This window comes from Triturus cristatus, chromosome 8 (genome assembly GCF_964204655.1).
Source record: "Triturus cristatus chromosome 8, aTriCri1.1, whole genome shotgun sequence".
In the NCBI taxonomy this organism is placed as follows: domain Eukaryota; kingdom Metazoa; phylum Chordata; class Amphibia; order Caudata; family Salamandridae; genus Triturus; species Triturus cristatus.
This window is the reverse complement of record NC_140591.1, coordinates 1,680,466,775-1,680,488,126: the sequence shown is the minus strand read 5'-3', so window position 1 is coordinate 1,680,488,126 and position 21,352 is coordinate 1,680,466,775. Positions and strand designations below refer to the sequence as shown.

Below are 21,352 nucleotides of genomic sequence, written 5' to 3'. Positions count from 1 at the left end.
AGTGTCTTCAGAACACGAATATCGGTTTGGCTGAGATCTCGGTGGTGTGGGATGCATGGAAGGCTTTCTTAAGAGGCATGGTCACAAGCAGGGTGTCCTATAAAAATAGACATTACACGCATGAGGTAGCTCATATGGAAACCTTGCCCATTTGAATATGGAGAGAGGGCTGGTAAACTTATGGGGGCATATTAGCAACGCTTTGCGATCACTATCGCAAAGCGCACTTTGCGCTCATTTTTTTAACGTCGGCTATCGCAGGCTTTTATTGCGGAGATATCGTGTTATTAGCAACACGTATCTCCAAGGCGATAAAAATTCCTGCGATAGCGGGGAAATCGACGTTTTGCAGGGAACATCGCTTGTTTTCCAGCGATGTTCCCTGCAAAACTGCAATAACCTTGCTGATAGGACCCTGTGGTCGGTCGTATCTGCATAATCCACCCCCTATGTTAGGGATGACTAAGTCAGGATTTTAGCAGACGTTAGATTTTGGCAAAAACCACAGTTTTCGTCAAAATCTAACGTCTGCTGAAATTCTGTGGGCTGCCTTGTAAATATCGCGATGTGAACATCAGCCCTATTTTACAAGGTAGTCCATTGGGGTACGCCCAGTGACGCCCACTTTGCATCTCATTAGAGATACGAGGGGAGGCGTCGGGAAAAAGGGTGCTAACATGCGATTATGCATGTTAGCACCCTCTTGTAAATAGGGCAATAGTTTTATGTCCGCTTTTTTGGCTTTTTAAGCCAAAAACGCGGAGATAAAGCCCTTGTTAATATGCCCCATAGCGTGGAAAGTCAAGTCTGATAGGATGCGAAATTTGATAAAACAAATTGACAACGAGGACAAGACTATCGTGGGATCCACAGACGAAGAGATTGGGGAGGCTTTCTTTCAGGATCTGCATGAAGAGGTTAGTGTAGTAGATAGAACCAGTGCCAGGGAGTGGTTAAGGGGATTTGAGCTTGCCTCCCTAAACTCCTCCCAGCGAGAAGATCTGGAGCTAGATATATCACAGCAAGAGTTCAGGAAAGTTATCTTTGCCTGTAAGAGAGGAAAGGCTGCAGTGCCCGATGGGCTCCCAGCTGAATTGTATAGATCTTTGTGGGCGGAAATAATCCCTACCATGACCGCACGCTTTAATAAGATACCATCTGAGGTTGCCAGGCTCCTGGATTCACGGGGAGAAGCCACCATTTCATTGATTATGAAAGCAGGGAAAAATACGGCAAACTGTGGGTCTTATAGACCCATCTCACTGCTGAATGCAGATTACAAAATCTTTGCAAGGATCCTGGCGCATACGCTGGGAGCAGCGGCGGGGGATCTGCTTCATGCCGATCAGAAGTGTTTTGTGAGAGGCAGGAACCTAGCTGATCTTAACTGTGATTTCGTCAGTGCAATAGACTTGGATTCCACTTTTTCACTTTCTTTTGCAGCCATGACATTAGACGTCACCAAGGCCTTTGACAGGGTAATTTGGGTATATCTCTCGGCAGTAATGGAAATCTTTTACTTTGGTGAGAAATTCTGTCGAGTTATTCAGCTTACATACCGAGATCCCTCGGCGAGACTCTTGGTAAACGGCAAATTGACCAACCCGTTTAAAATCACCAGGGGCACCAGGCAGGGCTGCCCCGCTCCTTTTTTACTTATACATTGAGCCTTTTGCTCAGCGCTTAAGAGAAGAGTCTGGTATTTTACCATTCAAGTTTGGGGCATGGGAGAGGAAGGTAGCTCTGTATGCCGATGACGTTCTGCTCCTCTCTTCTGATTTGGAGAGGACTTTTCCTCAGGTCATCAGGTTGGTACAAGACTTTGGGCAGGTTTCCGGTTATGAGGTTAATGCTGAAAAAACGGAAATCATGTCATGGAACCTTCTGGAGTGTCGGCACCAGACCAAGAGTGACATAAGGTATCTGGGGGTCAGGATTGTTCAGAACATAGACAAGATCTCAGGGACTAACCTGGCAAACGTTTCCAGGAAATGCCACAAATTAATGAAATCTTGGGACCATCTCCCATTGACCATTCTGGGGAGGAATAATATTATAAAAATGGTCATATTATCAAAAATCTCTTTTCTTTTCAACACTATTCCTTTACAGTTTGGAAAATTGGCGATAGATAAGCTTCAGCAAGCAATCAACTCATTCGCTTGAGCTTATAGGGCCACGAGGATAGCCTGGAAGAATCTAAGGCGTAGGAGGGAGAAAGGAGGTCTTGCACTCCCTGACTTACAGTACTATGCCTGGGCTTTCCAGTTCTCGTATTCGAGAATGTTGCTGAAAACCCCAACTCATACAGGGGTGGGGGGTCATGTTCTCTGCTATGCTAAAGGGTGTGGGGCTGTCGCAGGAGGGTTCCCTCTTTAAATATGGAGACCAGAAGTTCTTCAAAAAGATCAGGTTGAAAGTTCTGCTGGGGATGGCTCGAGTACGGGTTAGAATTAAACAATGCACCGGTCTAAATTACTTTTCAAGTTGGGCTCCCCTGTTGGATTCTTCAGGGGTTCCAGATTGCCTGAAAGATAAATAAGCTACACCACCCAGAACAGCGGGATTAAAGGTGTAGAGGGATTTGGCGCCTGACGGTTCGCTTACATCATGGTCGTCACTCCACAATAGGCTAGAGGAGGGCATTTCTAGGTTCAAATATCAGGAGCTGCAGAGTTGGGCTCAGAACCTAAAAAAACCCATATGCAAAGGAAATACCCTCGAGGAGAAACTAGTGGTAAGACCGGTGGGAAAGAAAGAGGTTTCCTTCTTTTACTGGTCCATAGAGGAAGCTATTGATGGAGATTATAAATTAGAAGAACTGTGGGGAGCCTTCATGCCAGATGAACAGTGGGAAGACCTGTGGCAAACTTCCTTTAACACTTTGTTTGCTGCTGTAAATCCAGCCTGACTTAGGAGGGATCACTATTTCACTACCCACAGGGCTCACTTATCTCCATTAAGACTATCCAAAATATCGAAGGGCCCCCCAGTCAGTTGTTAGAAGTGTGATTTAGTAAGTGCCTCTGATATTCATATGTTTAAAGAATGCCCAGCGATAACAGAATACTGTGGAAAAGTAGGGGCAACTATAGCTGATATCTTGGGATTCCCAGTCCAAACTTCTCTCGTCCTGATCATTTTTGGCATTTCCAGCGAGGTAACGGGCCCTGCTAGGGGGTTCCTTTTTTATGCAATCCTGTTGGCAAGGAGGGAAATCTGTAAGAGATGGGTAGAAGTTTCACCCTCCACACATTTGGAATGGCTGTCCTCTCGATACAAAACATCTAAGATTTATTTGGGTAGATTGCAGAACAGCAAGAAGAAAGCACTATGGGATTGTTTGCTAAGCTGGTCTCAGCACCAATCTTTGGGGGAGCATAATTTAGGGGTTTGAGTTGTATAGGTATCACGTTTAAAATAATTTTGAGCCTATGAATAGGCCTCCTTAAAATCGCTCTGACTGTGTTGGACCCCTTTCCCAGTTCCACCTTTAGCAGGCCAACATAAAACAGTCTTCGGCAATACTTAAACCAGAAGAGAGTGAGACCACCCCCTCCCAAAAAAGGGCCAGTAACATTTTTTTGGGGTTGTTGTATGCCTGTAGGCGGGCGTTTTCTCCTGGTCTACCTCGATTGCCTACGTCGCCTTAAAACTGAGTAACGGTAACAACACCCTATTTCTTTGTCAACTGAGGTCTGAGGCGAATGAAGATAAAAAAATATATATATATATTATTTGGGGAGCGGCCAGGCCCCTGGCAATATAAAAAATAATTCTATATTTTTTGGTCTCAAAAAGCACCCTTTGCCACAGTAGTTTATGGCACTGAAGGGGAGTATTTTGTATGTACGTATTCATGTGTTTATGTATGTATGTACATGTGCATGTATGTATCTATGTTTGTATGTATGCAAACATGTATGTATGTATATGTGTATGTATGTATGCATTTATGTATTTTTTTGTGTATGCATGTATCTGTTTATGTATGTACACATGTATATATGAATCTATGAATGCATATGCATGCATGTATCTATTTATGTATGTATCTATGTATGTATATATATGTATGTGCGCATGCATGTATGTATATATATATACATGCATGGATGGATGGTTGTGCACGTGTATGTATTTATGTATGTATGTATCTATGTATGTATATATGTATGTACACATGTATGGATGGATGGATGGATGCATACATCTATGTATCTATGTATGTATGTGGTATTCCTATCACGCAACCCTACCCAAAGGACAGCAGAGCACTGTATATGGTCACAGACAAGCATGAAGTCAACGAGTGACAGGAGAGGCATCTGGTTTATGGACGGTTAATGCCTTATTATGTACTTTTCCTTAAAGAGATGCGTCTTCAGCTCTTTCCTAACTTGGAACAGTGTAGGGCAATCACGATGGATAGGGGATGTTGTTCCCCATCCTGGGTGCATAAATCGAAAAGGCCTGCTTCCTGCCTTGTATTCCCTTCTTTACACATCTGAGTCTGCAGTCTGATGGTTTCCTGGCTGTGGGTGTCCAGGGAACCACCACAGATGGTGAGCTTTCCGCGAGATACTCAGGGGTGCCGGTCGTGGTGGTTTTGTAAATGATGCAGCTGGTTTTGAAGCTAGCATGGGTCGGCAAGGGGAGCAAACGGAGTTCCGTCAGGACAGTGGTGATGTGGTCATGTTTCTTCAACCCGTGGATGAGGCAGGCTGAGGGGAGTACCCTGGCCTTAAGGAGTAGTAATGTGAAGTCTAGGGGGCCATGGGGCAGGGTGATGCCACTATCAAGATGCAAGGGCCCAAGGGCTTGAAAAGAAGTTCTGAAGCTGCTTTCTGGAAAGATTATTTGAATTTTTTTGGAAGAAAGAGGTGTTACCAGGCGGTCTTTGATTTTTAACAATGTATTCCTTGACCTGCCATCTGCATTTAGAAAAAAAATATACTAAGCACCTGTCACCCCTGAATAGACAAGAGGAGCACCCAACATGCCCACCCTATAGCACAGCAAGGAGTGGCAACGCAGACCCCCACTGCCCTTGGAAAAGGTAGGGGCAGTAAGGATTAAACTGCCGATGCACCCTTGAACTGGGCGGGGTGGTGTACACCTGAAATGCATTTCTTATGATTGGAAAAGCACTCAAATATCCAAATCCATTATTAGAATTCAGATCAGAGTTCAATTTAATGAGTAGGTCCTATAATTGAGGTCTAAAGTGACCGTGGAAGAATGTCCGCCACAAGTATGGTTTCAAGCTCCACAAACTTTATTGTTCATTCATCAATAGAAGCTCAGCTTTCACCCATTTTGTTCACACAGACCTTTCTAAAGGCCCCTGTAAACCAATCCTAACCTACAATGACATCAGATGTCTACATGCACAGTAGTTCCAAGAGTCGATGTATCATCTCCAGTTGGGTACTCCAAATGACATCACAACGAGTAACCATGAACGCGTCTCTGATGTCGACATCCTCATCGGAGAAGAGCCAAAGATTGGCCTGTCTTGGTCCAAACACTGCTGCACAGGAGGGATCTCACCAAGGAATGGACTGGGGGTCACATGCCTTGGTGGAGATGCTTTCACCCCAAGGCTGGTCCATATTTGGTACCAGGAGTTTGTGGTGGTCGCATGAACATTGACCAGCTTACCTGTGGTGGAGCAATGAGTGGATACATCTGGGTGAGCACCCAGTGCGTAAAGCTTTCTTCATCCATAGTCTGCTGTGCCAACTACCCAGGATAAGCACCTGTGGATGGAACCTTCCATGTGCGGAATACCACATAGTGCGAGTGCTCATATTAACAAACAACTGTGGCTCACTTGGGATTACAACATAAAAGTGACAAAGCTGTTCCTAAAGGAAAAAGGTGGACGTACCATGTAAAGAGGAGTGTATTATTTGGATATTGGAACCCTCACACAGCCATCAGGATATCGTGAATCACGTACCCCTCAGGATGTAATGTAACATCATCGGGCTGCTCCTACGTCGAGTCGGCTGGTGCAATACCCGACGGGCTCTTGTTTAGAGAGCACTCTTGTGGAGATCTTATTATCCAAGACAGCCGATAGGTGAAGTGGGAGTATGGGGCTCCTGAATAATGTAGATGAATGGACAGTAGTTATTGAATAAAATAGGAGGGGGAGTGCTATCTCAACAATTTTATTATGATGCCTCCTCTCCTAATTAAAATTGTGAGGTAAAGTGTTGGTAACTCAGGTCTATGTTCTGGGTTGTCTACACTGCCTCATCGGGGTCAACATGTTTCTCGCTTAAATGAGATGTACTCATGCGATTCTTCAGGACCTAAAATGAAATCTATCTACATATATGTACAAACTGCAATGTTTGGTGAGCAGAAAGCATTCTCGTATACAGCTGGTATTTTACCTGCGACTCGGTCTACCTGTATGGAAGAAGGGAGACCAAGATAATTATAGAATGCTTAAATACAATCTTAGTTTCTTTACATGGTGCTTTTATTAAGGGCAGATAAGGTGATGGTGCACATACTGTGTTCAAGGAAGAGAATCTATTTAAAACCATATGAGCCACGTGAAGTGATCACTCAGAGAGTGTCTAAAACCAGAAACAAGCGATATTGGTGGACTTACCCTATAAACTCCATAGGATAGTGTACTGCAATACCTGGTAGGATACGCAAGGAGTTCCTTGCGTTCTGTAATAGCATATGGATGGAGCTTAGTGGAAAAGGAGGTTTGGTAAACAAACACACTACTCCGGGGTCATTATAACCCCTTCTCTTATGTTATTTATTTTAGTACTCACAGATAATATTGTGTTTGTCAATGATAGATGTGGGGTTGTAAAATACAAACTCAGGACGCCCCTTAATAACAGTCAGTCATTGAAACTGTAGTATATACCTAAGGCATCAAGCGAGATGTGTTTGCAAAGTAAAGGTGATGTAAAATACATGGGATAACCTCAGCCGGCAAGGAATGAGACTGAAAACATGAACGAGAAAACACTAGTTAAAAAGGTAAGTCAGCCGAACAAACAGGTAACCCAGACCACTGTACGTACAGGAGCACCAAACAAACAAGGCCACAAGAATAGCCAATTGCTCCCTTAGTCCTATGAACATTAGGAAATTAATAATAAAAGTTATAATTTGAATAATTGAAAAGTGATCGCATAAGAATTGTAAGCAAAGATACAATTCGAAAGCAACACAAATAATGTTGATATGAACTATACAGAGCAATAGTCTGCCATTCATTTCAACATTGAAACCCATTGATTGAATCTGACAATCAGAGCGAAGGCACAATTCAACCAGCGGTGTGAGCGCAGCAGCTTCGTACTCCATGAAAAGAAGCTGTCAGGCAAAGTCTTAAACTAGGGAGGAGGAACATTGTTCAATAAGTGACACTATCCGAGGACCTGTTCTTTCAACGTAGGGGCATCTGTACAAGTGAATTGCGCCACCGGAACTACACTTTTTCCGACTCTCCTCTGGCGCTATGCCCTGCTCTTTATTTACACAGCAGCGCTTATAGCCGCTTTGTAAATATGGTACCCTTTCACGCAGGGGCATGCAATGGGTGAGATGTGGGCATTCCACTGCCAGACCCATTGGTTTTTGCTGCTGTCCCAGATTTAGAAGGATCTGTTAATCCGAAGCAGCACCATTAGAATGGCGCAACAAGGAGGAATCCTTGTATTTCTCCTCGTTTTTTCTCGTTCTATGTTTGCTGCATAGCAAGAGGGAAAAACTAGGAGAAATAAAGTTGTGTTTTCACCTTGTTCCTCCTCTGGGGAGGTGTAAGGTTTTGTCACATTCCCAGGTCTGCCACTTCTGGTAAATCTGGAATGCTTCAAAACCGATGGCCACCGCAAGGCCCATCGAACGCCTCCTGAGTGCAGAGGAAGGCTACACAACAGTTTGCGCTCCCTTGCCTTACTCCATATCTATGAGACCATTCAAATGCAGGCCAGCATAAATATGATTTTGCAGCTTGCCCTGCCAGAGGTCAGAAAAAGTTAAACGCAAAGGGCTCCCAAATATGCCCCGTAGTGTGTACAGTGTAAGGATGTTTGAGCCTGGTGTCGTTGACAATGACAGCTTCAGGTACTCTTTGCCATAAGGAGGGTCATGAATTATACAATCATGCCTCCGCCAGTGCGGATTGGTATGTGCTTGTTGAAAGTCCACCAGTGCTGAGTCTCGTTGCGAGTGGGTTCTAGGTAGCACCAGTGTCAATTATAAACAATGAATCACAGGGACTTGTCCAGGTTCAGGATGCTGGACATCGGCCTGTGAGTGGACTGTCCACTTGATTAAGAGAGTTTCTTTTTATCCAGTAGTTTGGCCTGAGCAAGTTTCATTTCTCCTTGGAATATGCCAGTCTGATATGACAGTGTTTGTTTATTTATATAGGTAGTTCTTTATTTAGGGGTGTGGTCCAGGACGTATTGATCAGCAACGTCATACATAAGGTCAGGCAGTGGGACACAGCTGGTTAGATCCGAGAAGATTCATAAACCAGATAGTTGACTGACATTTTGCAAAAATATGCTGTAACACACCGACAGGGAGAGCACAGTGCTAATGCACTAATGCATTAGATGTGGTGGAACTATTTCCACTTGCGGTAAGGGTGTGTTTTGAGGTTACAGAAGAGTCTGACTGTTTAAAAAAGGAGAGAGCATCTTTCAGGATAGCAGGAGGCGGTTGCAACCTGGTGGGCCTATGCCAGCAGCTGCTAGGTGTTGAAATGAGACACAAAGGGCAGGTTGGTATGGAAGGATAAGAAACTCCCGGACTTATTTATGAGAGCCCTGAGTTACTTTTGCACCAAGTAAAGTGGTACATGCGTGATGCAGGGCTCTCATTTCGATTTATGGAGCTACGCAAGGCCTCCCTTTGTGGCTTTGTGCTGCTTTATTGTCCTCCCAGAAGGCGGTCCATGGGTGCTGCGGTTCGTTTTCCCACACAGCACCCACGGAATTTGACTCTGCCTCAGATTTGCAAAGTGATGTAAACCCGGGGAAGTGCCAAATCTGGACACCTCTGGAGGTGAGGAGTAATGAGAAAAAATGCGATTATTTCTCCTAGTTCTTTCCTCTTTCTATCTGTTCTGTATTCTACAGCACACATAGAAAGAGGAAAACGCCTCGTAGGATTGTTTTGCACAAAAACAATCCTGCCTGCAATGGAGGCACCCTTGCACCATGGTTTAAAGGTGCACGGCCGGACTGGAAACCGAAACCGGCCCTGGCAAACAGCTCGGCCGGCCCACAGCGGGGTGGTGGTGCTGGTTGGAAGCACCATTCCGGTCTCACCGCTTCCGCTTTTGTTACAGGGGGACAACATTTAAAAACTGGCCCCTGGTAACAAAAACGATCCTCACCCGGGCGGCCCACCAGGGAAAAACGGACGGTGCCCTCTACAGCTGCCGGATCAGCGCCAGTGCTGAGGAAAGGACAAGAATGCACCGTATTGCTTAAATAGAGTGCGTTGCTGTTCTTTCACGTTGGCGTTGGGCAGCACAACAAGGTTCCTTCCAATGCCAAAATCCCATAAATAAGCCAGTGTTTTGTGGCGGGGTTCACACTTCTGGGATGTTGATGATGTTTCACAATGTAAGACATTTCACCTACAGGAAAGTGTCATTGAAATGCTTCACTAATTATTCACAGTTCATCTGTGACGACGTCTGTGCTTGTGTGGGGGCTGTAGATCTGTTGTCACAGTGTGTGTTTGGAATTGTGCACTTCCTCTGTGTGGTGTCTTCATTAAGGTTTGTATGACAGCTTCTCACTGGACAGATCTCCATTTCTAGGGCAAGGTGTGTCGCAGTTGAATCATGCCTGTGAGGCACAGGCCGGTTCATCCGGTCTGCTCTTCTGGGAGCAGAGTTGAGGCTTGGTGAGGCCCATCTCAGCAGGTGCTTCAGTGCACCTGCTGCAGGTGATTCTCTGGGTGTTACCACTGGAGTCATCCTTCAGTGGGAGGAGGCTGGACTAGCAGAAGAAACTGATTGCAGGTGTTATTCTGCTTATACAGTTGTGACACGCCAGTGGCTTGAAAGGTTGTGCAGATTCCCTTTCACCATGGTGTGTTGTAAGCAGGATTGTTTTTATGCAGGAAGGGGCACCTTCCTGCATGGGAACAATCCTGAGAGGCGTTTTCCTCTTGCTAGGTGAGCTGCAGAATGGAGCACACATAGAAAGAGGAAGGAACAAAGCAAAACTAAAATATTTCTCCTCGTTACGCCGCACCTGGGAAGGTGTAGTATTGTGAGGCATTTCTAGGTCTACCAGTAATGGTAAATCTGGGAATGCGCTAAAATCCACAGGTGGACGCGTGCAAACACCCACGCTCCACCTATTGAACGCCTCTCTGGGGCAGATTTACCTAAAGCTGTGACTTACACTGCATTGCGATACTCTAGATTTATCAAGCCATGCAAGGTGGTCTTGTGTGACATGAAAAATCTACCTTGAGAGTTGTGTTGCTCTTGCGCCCCGTTTTTTGGCTCAAGGGTGACATAACTCTTTCGTAAATATGCCCCAAGTTTGTGTCATCTGAGTTTATGAGGCCATTGACTGCTTATCTCTGGTGCATGCCCTGAAGGAGAGCCTTGATGGCTTGTTTGAGATGTCAAGTCATAAGCTGATCGTGGTGTCTGGGTGATCAAAGATGTTGGAGAACTGTTGAATGAGTGAGTCTACAAACGCGGGTGAATGAGTTAGTCTACAAACGTGGGTGAATGAGTGAGTCTACAAACGTGGGTGAATGAGTGAGTCTACAAACGCGGGTGAATGAGTGAGTCTACAAACGCGGGTGAATGAGTGAGTCTACAAACGCGGGTGAATGAGTGAGTCTACAAACGGGGGTGAATGAGTGAGTCTACAAACGCGGGTGAATGAGTGAGTCTACAAACGTGGGTGAATGAGTAAGTCTACAAACGCGGGCAGTAAGTGGCTGATTTGGTTGTAGAGTGGGGCTGATTCAGTCACTGTGTCTACAAGGGTAGGGTTCTAAGTGAGTGTTTTGTGTATATTGATAGTGGAGCAGGTGAGATCTATGTCGGCTAGGGTGAGAGGTTGTGAAGAGTTTTGCGGCTGCACTCTCCTGTGGGCACAAGCAGTGCTACCTCCTTCCTGCGCCAGCTCTGTAGCACTAAACTGTGGTGGGGGACCTGAGTCGTAGATGGTGAGTGGGCAGTCCTTTGAGAAGCAGATATCCAGTAAGCGCAGATCAGTGTGTTGAGCCTAAGTCCTGCTTGTGTTTTTGTGTGCAGATGTTGTAGTTTTGGTGGTACCTTTGTTATTTTCTTGAAGGATGCATTGGAATGGACGCTCTCTGGCCTGTACATGGGAGTTAGAGATTTTTTAGCTATGCGCATGCTCTCAAGGTGCTGTTTCCAGAATCTTTTTCTGTGTGCGAGAGAGTTAAAGTCTGGACATGTGAGATGTGGACAAGTGCAATGATAGTCTGAGGTGGAAGAGGTGGTGTGGTGAAGGTGGTTTTGGAGGAGTGTTGGCCAGTGGTGGCTCTCGTGAGACCGGAGTCCACCATGGTGAACTTTACTGTACAACTTTCATGACATATTAGTAATACTGGTGCATGTCAAGTTGCATCCAGAAATGCTCACGATGAAGAAGAACGTTACAACAAACAAATGATGGACGGAATGCTGACAATGCAGACATTCTCCCCCAGTCAAGAGATCTGGGTTAAATCCATCGTTCTTTTGCCCACTACGCCACCCCAGTTCAGACATGGCCATATGCAAATCAGTCATGACCCTGTGCCTCATGGGAACAGTCCAGCCCGAACTGCCAAGCCATGTCTTCCCTGGACCGGAATCAAGCATCCTAGGACCGGTTTCTGGCTATCAGCCGTCATCAGCCAGGATAGCTTGACTCCAGTGGCGTAGTGAGCACGGGTCCCACGTCTGGGAATACCCATCCCACTTAGGGCAAAAAGCGTTACAACAAACAAATGATGGACGGAATGCTGACAATGCAGACATTCTCCCCCAGTCAAGAGATCTGGGTTAAATCCATCGTTCTTTTGCCCACTACACCACCCCAAGTTAGACATGGCCATATGCAAATCAGTCTTGACCCTGTGCCTCATGGGAACAGTCCAGCCCGAACTGCCAAGCCATGTCTTCCCTGGACCGGAATCAAGATGAAGAAGAAGGCATGTGGAACACAGCTATTCATGTCATCAACTTTATTGCTGTAACTCTTTACTCTAAAGATAAGCAGCATTGAGGAATTTAGGTCTACATGCGCTTAGAGCAAACTCCTCACAACAATGATGGGAAGATTCCCAGTGACTTCAGGAGGAGGTTATCAGCAGGCTGGAAACTGATCCCTGCAGGTAATGCTGCAACATTTCCTGCTCTTCTGCGATTGACCTAAAAAGGGATGGTAGATCGATGGCGAACGGGGAGCGGTGGAGCGTCAGACATTCATTCTCAGGCATCAGACATCAGATCCGGTGGGCCTAGTGAGGCTCATGCATCAGGAGGGATCACAATTGGACCATCTGGAAGTGGTGGATAAAAAGGAGGTATACCTGAGAAGAGAAACAGAGACTGTTAATAAACAGGTAACCGGACTTGGGTTCAGGAGCAGAACACAAACCCAGAGAGTCTCTGGACAAATCAACCCTGAAGAAGGAACTACAAAACTTCAGGGAATAAAGACAGACTTCCAAAACCAAGCAGCTATGTCTGTGGTCACATTGCATCAGCTACAACAACCATTTGTTTGGTGTATACGAGAGATTGGAACTGTCAATATTGACTGGAAACACCCAGAGCCCACAGAACAAACATGGCCGCCCTTCGCAGAAGGAGGAAAACGGGGGAGCTTCCTGACGATCACTCCTTCCTTCTTGACCACTGTTTTTCTATCCCTAGTGACTTGACCCCTTTGGGCAAAGTCTGCGCTTTACAAATGACCATTCATTTGATCATTTATGACAGTCCAACCAAGGGTAGGGGTACAGGCTCGCCTCCAGGGGTGTGGGGCTGGGAGGCGTCAGAGTGAGCAAACTCTGCAAATCCCTCAAGAGTGTGGACGGAAGAAGGTGCTGTTTGCTTTATGGCTTAAATATGAAGCTGTATTGTTAGTTTTGTGAACTGAAGTCAAAATAAATATTGTGTTCATCCATTAGAAGGAACAGGCTTGCCGCTGCACCGGCATTAAAGCATGGTTCTGTGCACATCCCATAGTCATCGGCTGTTGGCACTGCCCTTCCTACGATGCATGCCAATCCCAGGCTCACCTTGAAAAAACAAGTGCGGTGTAATTATTCATTTATTGAATTTTGTAATTTTATATAGCGCCGACACGGCCCATGGGCATCAAAGTGCTTTACAATTGGGACAAAACAAATGACTCACATTGAGAGTACTTCAACAACCGCAGACAGAACGTAAATAGAAGAGCAGAGAGGAGCACAGGAACCAGCCCAGTTGTCCATCGCAGAGAAGAGATTTGAGATCTTTTCTGAAGGTGGACGGGCAAGTGGGCAAGTGGGGGCGGATCTCAATTGAAGGTGTGGGGGTTCGAGAGGAAGGGATTGCGCATGTCTAGACACTCCTCCACCCCCGTTGGCGTCCAACATTTTAAAATTTTCAGTTGGTTTGAGGTAGAAGATGAGTGTAGCGTTCTGCCTCGTTACCCTCGTCCATCCCAGAAGACCAGGCAATGACCAAAGACGTTATGGGTGACCTGTCTGCGGGCAACCTCTCTATCTGACCCCACAAGGGCTGAGTACAGCCTTCATCCTGAACCCCTGCTGCTTCACCTACACCTCAAATGAGATAGTATGATGTGGAGGGGCGGGGGTGTAGGGGTAGAGACTGGTGGGGTCTATGGGATTACTGAGAGGTCTGTGGGCATATCATTTAGTAAACATCGCCTTTCTTCTTGCTACTAGTAAACTTAAAATGCCCCATAAAGAGTAAGGTGTGGTGTCCTATGATGTGTGGGTGTGTCTCACTGAAGTTAAAGACGTTCACGTTTTTAGGTCTGGCTTGGCAGCACAGATGGCTGCACGACCTATTGTTAAAACTTCTTTAAAAGCACATTGAGTGTCAGTCAGTCAGAAATTAGTTTATTAGTCAATTAAGAACATAAACTTTAATTAACATACATGGACATGCAGCTATTGAATTAATTGAATGGGATTTGCTCTTCCCAGAGGAAAATGTGGCTCCCACCTCGTGCTTGTGGGTGAGTGTAATATCTTTCCGCCTCCAAGGGAGGGCCTGCCTTACAATGTAGGAAGGACTATCTCGGGTTTCCATCTATCTGGCGTTTTACCTGCCTGGCCTGTATTTTGAAGCCTAGACTGGTACAAATATTGGAAAAAGCAATGAAATCCAGTATATTTGCCTGATGAAACATAAATCTAAAACAGCAAACACCCAAAGAAAGAAGTTAAAAGGCCTTTGCGAGCTGCCCAGTCGTTTCAGAATGATTGTCAGAGCAAACAGAGGGATGACTGCCCCGGCACCAAGAGAATGCCGCTGCCCGCGTCCCAAGCAGTGGGACATCAGCAGGGCAGCCCTCTAGTGGCCGCCCGTAGGAGCCTTCCCCCTTTCTGCCTCGCGCGCGAGGCTACGCCCACGAAGGTTATGACCTCCCAATAGTGTGTAGGTGGAGGCGGGCCGTTGGGGGTGGGGGGCGAGGCTTGCCCCCCCTACTTAGGAGGCCCTCTCGCCCAGTTCCTCCTCTGTTCACTGCGCGCCGCTCCAGCCTGGACACGCGTATATTGCTGCCCTGACGCCGTTTGGTTGTGTTGCGTCGTCGCGTTCCCGGGACCGAGTGGTGTCTGTCGCGGTGAGTTATGTCTGTCGCGGTGAGTTATGGGATGGCCCCTCGGGCCTTTTGTTGTGACTGGCTCTTGTCCTTCATTGGGTCGTGGACCTCCTACCATCCCGTGGTATGCAAGGCAGGGTAGACTGAGGTTGTTTCTGTGCTCGGATTCGACTTGTAGCACATGCAGTCTCTTTTCGGAGCTTAGCTGCATGGTGTCTGTTTTGGCCCCGGGATTGAGTGGATTTGCAGATCGGCACGAAGGGTGTCGGTTGTTTGGGGCGCACACCTTCCTCATTTGGGACCAGTCTAGCAGATGGTCCGTAGGTTTGGGTGCCGGTCTAATGTCCAGGCGGGCGGCAGGAAGGGTATGCATCCGGCGTGCGGTACATTGTCTGACGTTGGTTCTTCCGCTGTGATGTCCTCGCGTCAGCATTGTCCCGGTGAGTGCAGGGGTATTGCTAACTCCCTCCCACACAAGTCTCTCCGCAGTATAGGGCTGTGCGGGGGGACTCGAGCGGCGTGGTGGGTGACCCGAGGCCTCGTGACGGGGCGGGTTGGTTTTTTGCGGTGAATGCTGGTTGTTTGGGTTTGCCGCCTTGGGATCGGTTGTGCGCGCTGGTGATGTGTGTGAGCACAGCGACCATGTGTGGTGCATGGTGAGGGCAGACGTTGCGGCCGTGTAAAGCGCTACACTGAACGGAGTTACAACTGGCGAGGCGCTTTGTGGTTGGTTTTCCACCTGGCTTTCTGTTTTCCGCCTGGCTGGCTGAGCCACCTTGTCGCCGATGGCCTAGTATATATGGGCGATGAGTACATTGTGCATATCTGAACTTGGTTTTAATCTTTTATTACATTGTACCTCATAATGTGGCCACGTGATGCTTTTGAAGCCGCAAGTTTGGTAGTTGTTGGGTCTCATCTTGCGTGAGGGGGAGTTTCGCTTGGCAAGGGAGGGCTCGATGTGCATAGCTGCCGCGGGTTCCGGTTGAGCAGTTGCAGATTTTCGGAATTCATGGCGGTTTCGTGTGCTAGTTTCACTGTTTCGCAGGGATGATGTTCGATAATACTGATGTTATTCCTATTGATTGGTTCTTCGCGTCACATGATTTGTAGTCTGCTTTTACTTGATGACTATGGGGTTTTTGTAGTTCAGAGTGTTACTCTGGTACTTCACAAGTTGCTTATATGGCCTTATTACCAGTGGCAGATGCATATTTGCCACTATTAATAGCCCACTTTGTCCTTTGATAAGGTTGTATTCTCCAGAGAAAAACCCCTCTATATAAATACCCCTATGTGCACAGAGCAGTAATATTTACATGGTTTGATGTGCATTTTTATCTTGTGGGGAGGTGTGCACGTTTTCTCATGACATTTCTTAAAGTCTTAGTAGCAGGCGTCAACTCATCCTTGCGCCTTGGTTTCTTTGTTGTGTGTATTTGTTGACCTTCTCCCTCATGAAGAGTGGTCCTTTGCCATGTATTGTTTCGTGTGTTATACAAAGCAGCTTGAAGGTGGATATTCTGACAACTAGTAGCCGGTGTAGGGGCCTCAAGGCCGGGGAGATGTGTACTGGTGGCTTGACATGTAGGAGGAGTCTGGAAGCAGTCTGAGATGTCTGTAAGCTCGTTGCTGACAGAGTGGGCATACAACAGCAAGCGCGGGAGGCGGAATGGGTGTCGGGTCGATTGTCAGTGCGTGGGCTGTATTATGATTGTTATTTGTACCTGATAAGCGGTGCCCCCCCCCTTTTTTGTAGTCATGGGCTATCCAGCGCCTTATCAGGACACGTGGGGGGGGGGGAGGCGCTTTGCCGGTGGTCCTAGAGGACCCACGTGTTCGCGTCTGCACCCCGCCTCATCTTGACCGGGCAGGTGTGCTTCGATATTTGACGAGGTGACCCTCGTTTCTTTTCTTGTTTTCCCCCGCGCCGGGAAGTGTATGTAATGCGGTGCCATGTGGGGCGCTCCTTTTCCGTGTGCTCCGGCACAGCGCTTCAAAAACCCTCGGGCAAGTTCCAGCTAGAGATCAGATGGTGCCGACTCCTGTCTCGCATGTCGGGCTGGTATGGTGGAGCGTGGGAGGCTGATTGTGCTGGCTCCCGGTTGGTGCGCGGGTAGGGTGGCAGACCGGGCTTTGGCCTTGGAGGGCTTGGGGTATCCCATGTTCAGCGCTCCAAACCTGTGTGCCCCCCCCCCCCCCGCAGCCTCGCAGAAGCACATTTTCTGTTTTAAAATATATAATTTCCTCCCCCGTCCCGTTTGGGTGCAGGTGCAGGCGATTTCCACATGCATGTATTGTGATCCAACTGCGGGTACAAAACAGTAAAACGAGCTAAGGTCGGCCTTTTCTACTGTTGCACATCATTTCTGACCAGCAAATGGAAGACGACATATGCATCTGGGGGTGTTGTGTTTTTGCTTATGTGCTGCTGCATTTGCTAAACGTGAACGTCATCCATACACTAGCGTGCATTTACTAGTATAGACCGATGGAACGTGTCAGGTTGCTTATAATTCCCCAAATGCCACAAGCTTCTATTTATAATTCCCTCCTTGTCTCAGCGCCTTTCTATATGCAGTGATTCTGGGCAAATCACTTAATCCCCCTGTGCCAAACAAAAGGAATGAGTGTGTCCTTGGTGTAGCGTCATTTGGTGCGCAGGGTGTTTAGACCAATGCAATAACCCTGCATAAGTTGTAATTTGAACTTCAGCCCGCCTGAATGAGATTGTTTAATTTTGTTGCGATGCAGGATATGGTTTAACTTGGCGACGACTGTCTAGATAGCACCATCTTATGGTAGAGGAGCACAGTTGAGTAGACTGCCTCAAGTCTGTAGTTTGACTAGGTACTATTTAAGAACTTTGCTTCATGTGTGTGAGAGGAGTCATCTGGCAAGGATATATATGGAGAGGGCTCTTAGGGGACAACATATTCTGTTTGGCTCAATTAGAAATAACTTTAAGGAGGAAGGTAGGAGTCATGTTTTTCATTGCCTTGTTTTTTTGTGAAATGTGATATATGGCTTAATGACACATAGGGGCTGCATCACACAATTTGGTACTGAAGGAGTCGCAACGCAAACTGTGAACTGCGGCTAGATGCAGGGGCTTGAGTTGGAAGGCGTTCGTGTAAATAGCTCATTGTTAAGATCCCTGGGAGAATCCAACATATGTGAAGAGAAAACCTTGTACAAACTTCCATAAATTCCTTACTACTGGGAGAGTAAAGAGAGGAGTAGGGGAAGAACTTTGACTATAGGTAGCGGGAATTGCCCGGGCAAAAACTTTCGGAGAGCACGTGGTGAGTCGGCCACCTTGGGGGCTATGTCCTGTAGGGGTAATGTGTTAACGGCATCCATCAGGGGGTAGGTGTCCTCCACCAAGAGTAGATTACCTCGTGGGCCCGAGTCGGTCAATGGCACAGGGTGGTTGGCCCGTTTTGTTGTGTCCATCAACGTCCCTTGTCCGAGTAGGTGTGATTTCCCGGTTATTGCCTGGGATGGGCTAGGCAGGTTGACCGATTGTGCGTTCTTGGTGGCCAAGTGCAACACCTCTCAGTGTCCACTACTTTGCCAATGGTAGTTTTGTTATCAAGTTTCGGAATAGCTGTTATTGCAGGACACTAGAAGCGGTTGTGTGTATGTCCAAATTGGGGAAGGTTTTTTCTTGTGATACAGGCAAGCTTGCATTGTGGTGCCCAGTGCCTTGGCCTTCGGTATCATCGTGCATAGGCACGCATTTAATAGGAATAAAACCCACATTGCTTATGCCCCTTATGCAGTGTCTTATGCGGACTCCTGCGCCGCTGGCAATACAGCAGCTTTTCCTTTTCATTTTGTATATCCTTGGGCCGGCCACATACTCCTTCATCTCCAGCATGCTTTGCCGATTAATTGATTAAATGAATAAAGTCGCATGTTCTAGCTCAAACAGAGCAACTGTTACTAATCGGAATGACATGGGTTCACACGAACTGGAGAGCCCCTTTGCATTTATTCCCTGGTATCTTTGTCCCAAAATGCAGCGTTTATTAGGATTATCCGGTACTAGGGGGGAATCGCTTTGGCATTAGTTCCATGCCGGTAGGTACGGAGGGACGAAGTTGTGTCCCAGGTGGTGCAACAGGATAAGGGAGGGTATATATATAGATATATGTTCCCTGGCAGCAGGAGTACAAAGATGTCAAGGTTCAGCCTAAACCCAGTCGCAACCATGATGCAATGGTCAGCTTGTGGAAAGGTGTAACACAGAAATTGAGCTACCAATGTTATTATTGTAAGTTCAACGCTTGAGTCAAGAGATGCTGCTGTCTTCCATCTTTGCCTTGCTATTAGAAAACAGCTGGGAGTAAGGTTTCTCTCAAATCAGTCACAGTGGCAGCTTAGGGGTATAGAAAAGTCAGCAGCCTGAGCTGTGTTGAGGCAAGTTGTAGGCCTGGGTTTGTGTGTCATACATAACATCTTGAAGGTATTTTGTGAGTACCACGCTTAAGTTAAGAGATGCGGCTGCCTTTCATCTTTAGCCTTGCTTTTCGGAAACAGCTGGTGTGATATTTTCTGCAACTCAGTCATAGTGGCAGCTTAGTCTATACAGGAAAGGCAGCAGCCTGAGCTGTTTGAGACATGCGGAAGGCCGGGTTTGTCTATCATACTTAACATCTTTGAGGTTCTTCTCCCTGTTCCACAGGGAGGCCAGGGAAAGCTCAGATTGACATGGTTTACCGAGACTTAGCCTGGCTTGCCGCTTCTGCGACCTTGTGAGGTTTGTTTATGTATTGGATGGAGGTGACAGAGGCTGTCACTGTTGTTTGAGGCACCAGGGCCAGATGATATTTAAGTGCATTGTGCTGGAAACTAAAGGAGCGGGTCCATTTAGTAAGCACAAGGAGCACGGGGGGCGTTCCTAGCTCCAAAAGGAAAGTTGAGACAACCAAGTTAAGTTTCAGTGCAAGGCCACATTTGGTGGGGCAATACCAGGCGTGAAGCATTTAAACCGGTCAGCCCTGGGAATTAGGCAGGCGTACGATTAGCTAAGATTTTGTTCAAACTGAGGGAGAGCATATCGACCACAATTAATTGGGGAACCAGAAAAAGCTTTACAAAGCAATGCTGTAGATTTCCGGTAGAATGCTGTATGGCTAGGCTTCAGGGATAAGGCCATGACCTTTCCGGAAGGGGCATTCTTCTTCGACCTGTGTCGAACTGGGAAAGGAAGTAAGGCGGGTGGATAACTCTTTATTCTACCTGCGTTGGCGCATCTTGCCAGGAGTGATTGTCAAGGGTTTGCCTTCAGCCAGTCTAGGTCAACCCATCCACTCCAAGCCAATTGTTCATGGTGATATTGGGCCGCATTTACACAGCCCAGTATCTGGCCCCTGGGGTTGTCAGTGTCGTGAATTACTAAATTTCACTGAACTGGAGGTGGGGCCGGGTTTTACACTAGCAGAAGTTTGGACGTGCAAACCTCCACCTAGGGGGTGGCTGGCTGAATTTGATGAACTACTTCAAACGGTTCACAGTACTGCCCGTGGTTGAGTGTCAATGACCTACTTCAACCAGTCACCCGTGAATGGCATGCCCTCAGCTACATGGTAATAATTGAGAGAGCGGAGAGCGACCATACCTCTTGAATTTGCACTCTAACTTGCTAGTAATGGAAAGGGCTTAACACCTTCTGAAATGAGCATGACCAGAGATGTGCTGCTCTCCAAACATTTGACAGGTTAATGGGCAAGGCTAGCGGGAAAGCCAGATGTATTGTCGTCAATTAAGGCGGACGTGACGCAGGTATTGGCAAGATAGAGACACTGCCAACTATGAAGATATGAGCGAAATCATCACTGGGGCTCACAGCATATTATTTGATAAAATAAGAAGTTTCATGTTCAAGCCACGATGTCGGTGCAACGACTTACCTATAGCACAGCAACACCGGTATAACAAGGACTGTAGGCAAACCTATTAACCCCTTTCAGCAGCAATAAAGTCCAAAAGCTAGCTTCTATTCAACAAGCAAGAAAATAGGTTACGCTGTCCCAGTGGAGAGTAAGAAAAGAGTGGGACAAACAGCGGGACTAGTACAAGACTCTATCGTCAAATTTAATGTAACTTAATTTGCAAGTAGAAAGTCTAAAACGAGGAGATGTCGCTAAGATATGGGTCAGTTTGTAGTAAACAATAGGATAATAAGATGTGAAAGGAAGAAAATTGAGATACCCGTGATGTCAGCTTGTGTTTACATACGTAGGTAAAGTGGGTAACTCACACGTTACCTTCTCCCTGCTTATTGTGCTGTAGCTGTTGGGAACACAATTCCAAGCCAATTACAAGCCAGGAAGGCACTTAATTTGGCCAATTGCAAATCTTAATAGGATTGCAGGTCCATAAGTGCCTAATTCACCTATGCCTTGTTACCAATGCCATATTTCTCAGCCTGAGAATCAGATTTAGGTGTTGCTCTCTCACCCAGCCTTTCCTTGGTTCCAGGGAGGTGGGTAACGTTCACAGATTTGGGT

At 46.7% G+C, this 21,352-nt stretch overlaps 1 long non-coding RNA gene across 1 annotated transcript in view; it reads right to left on the bottom strand.

The window, feature by feature from the left end:
* Window positions 1-12,216: 12,216 nt before the first annotated feature.
* Window positions 12,217-21,352, bottom strand: part of LOC146808592 (uncharacterized) — a 71,144-nt gene continuing 62,008 nt past the window's right edge. The window contains exon 3 of the long non-coding RNA XR_014968010.1: window positions 12,217-12,579. This is a non-coding gene — a long non-coding RNA (uncharacterized LOC146808592). The remainder of the gene's footprint in view (window positions 12,580-21,352) is intronic.